Consider the following 2,587-nt stretch of genomic DNA (forward strand, 5'->3'; position numbering starts at 1 on the left):
AACACTTCCGATATCCAAACATAGGCTTCCAATATATAAATCTTTATGTCTCGACCATTTCTAGACTACTCGTCATGTCCGTGATCACATCCGGGACTCCGAACAACCTTCGGTACATCAAAATGCATAAACTCATAATATAACTGTCATCGTAACCTTAAGCGTGCGGACCCTACGGGTTCGAGAACAATGTAGACATGGCCGAGACATGTCTCCGGTCAATAACCAATAGCAGAACCTGGATGCTCATATTGGCTCCTACAAATTCTACGAAGATCTTTATCGGTCAGACCGCATAACAACATACGTTGTTCCCTTTGTCATCGGTATGTTACTTACCCGAGATTCGATCGTCGGTATCTCAATACCTAGTTCAATCTCATTACCGGCAAGTCCCTTTACTCGTTCTGTAATACATCATCCCGCAACTAACTCATTAGTTGCAATGCTTGCAAGGCTTTAAGTGATGTGCATTATCGAGAGGGCCCAGAGATACCTCTCCGACAATCAGAGTGACAAATCCTAATCTCGAAATACGCCCACCCAACATGTACCTTTGGAGACACCTGTAGAGCTCCTTTATAATCACCCAGTTACTTGTGACGTTTGGTAGCACACAAAGTGTTCCTCTGGTAAACGGGAGTTGCATAATCTCATAGTCATAGGAACCTGTATAAGTCATGAAGAAAGCAATAGCAACATACTAAACGATCGGGTGCTAAGCTAATGGAATGGGTCATGTCAATCAGATCATTCACTTAATGATGTGATCCCGTTAATCAAATAACAACTCCTTGTTCATGGTTAGGAAACATAACCATCTTTGGTTAACGAGCTAGTCAAGTAGAGGCATACTAGTGACACTCTGTTTGCCTATGTATTCACACATGTATTATGTTTCCGGTTAATACAATTCTAGCATGAATAATAAACATTTATCATGATATAAGGAAATAAATAATAACTTTATTATTGCCTCTAGGGCATATTTCCTTCACAAACATCACAACGTAACTGGGTGATTATAAAGGAGCTCTACAGGTGTCTCCAAAGGTACATGTTGGGTTGGCGTATTTCGAGATTAGGATTTGTCACTCCGATTGTCGGAGAGGTATCTCTGGGCCCTCTCGGTAATGCACATCACTTAAAGCCTTGCAAGCATTGCAACTAATGAGTTAGTTGCGGGATGATGTATTACAGAACGAGTAAAGAGACTTGACGGTAACGAGATTGAACTAGGTATGGGATACCGACGATCGAATCTCTGGCAAGTAACATACCGATGACAAAGGGAACAACGTATGTTGTTATGCGGTCTGACCGATAAAAGATCTTCGTAGAATATGTAGGAGTTAATATGAGCATCCAGGTTCCGCTATTGGTTATTGACCGGAGACGTGTCTCGGTCATGTCTACATTGTTCTCGAACCCGTAGGGTCCGCACGCTTAAGGTTACGATGACAATTATATTATGAGTTTATGCATTTTGATGTACCGAAGGTTGTTCGGAGTCCCGGATGTGATCACGGACATGACGAGGAGTCTCAAAATGGTCGAGACATAAAGATTGATATATTGGAAGCCTATGTTTGGATATCGGAAGTGTTCCGGGTGAAATCGGGATTTTACAGGAGTACCTGGAGGTTACAGGAACCCCCCGGGAGCTATATGGGCCTAAGTGGGCCTTAGTGGAAAAGAGAAGGGGCAGCCCAAGATGGGCCGCGCGCCCCTCCCCTCCCTTGGTACGAATAGGACAAGGAGAGGGGGCCGGCCCCCTCTCTCTTTTCCCCCCTCCGCGAATCCTATTCCAACTAGGATTGGGGGGGGGGATCCTACTCCCAGAGGGAGTAGGACTCCTCCTGGCGCGCCTCTCCTAGGCCGGCCGCACCCCCCCCCCTTGAGCCTTTATATACGGAGGCAGGGGCACCCCAGAGAAACACAAGTTGATCCACGTGATCATATTCTTAGCCGTGTGCGGTGCCCCCTTCCACCATAGTCCTCGATAATATTGTAGCGGTGTTTAGGCGAAGCCCTGCTGCAGTAGTACATCAAGATCGTCACCACGCCGTCGTGCTGACGGAACTCTTCCCCGACACTTTGCTGGATCGGAGTCCGGGGATCGTCATCGAGCTGAACGTGTGCTAGAACTCGGAGGTGCCGTAGTTTCGGTGCTTGATCGGTCGGGCCGTGGAGACGTACGACTACATCAACCAAACGCTTCTGTTATCGATCTACAAGGGTACGTAGATCACACTCTCCCCCTTTCGTTGCTATGCATCACCATGATCTTGCGTGAGCGTAGGAATTTTTTTGAAATTACTACGAAACCCAACACTAGCCTGCTACCGGGGCTACTACTCCGACGAAGTGAGCACTGGCAGGCGGGAGGAGAGGTAGTACAATTGAGAGGTCTTTTCTGGCGCCGTTGCCGGGGAGGTGAGTGCTTGAAGGTATATCTTTAGATCTTTCAATCGAGTCTTTTAGTTTCTTGTTTTATCACTAGTTTAGTTTATAAAAGAAAATTACAAAAAAATGGAATTGAGTTTGTCTCATACGCTTCACCTTTTTAATATCTTTCGTGAGTATG

The sequence above is a fragment of the Triticum dicoccoides genome, chromosome 2A (genome assembly GCF_002162155.2).
Source record: "Triticum dicoccoides isolate Atlit2015 ecotype Zavitan chromosome 2A, WEW_v2.0, whole genome shotgun sequence".
NCBI classification, from domain to species: Eukaryota; Viridiplantae; Streptophyta; class Magnoliopsida; order Poales; family Poaceae; genus Triticum; species Triticum dicoccoides.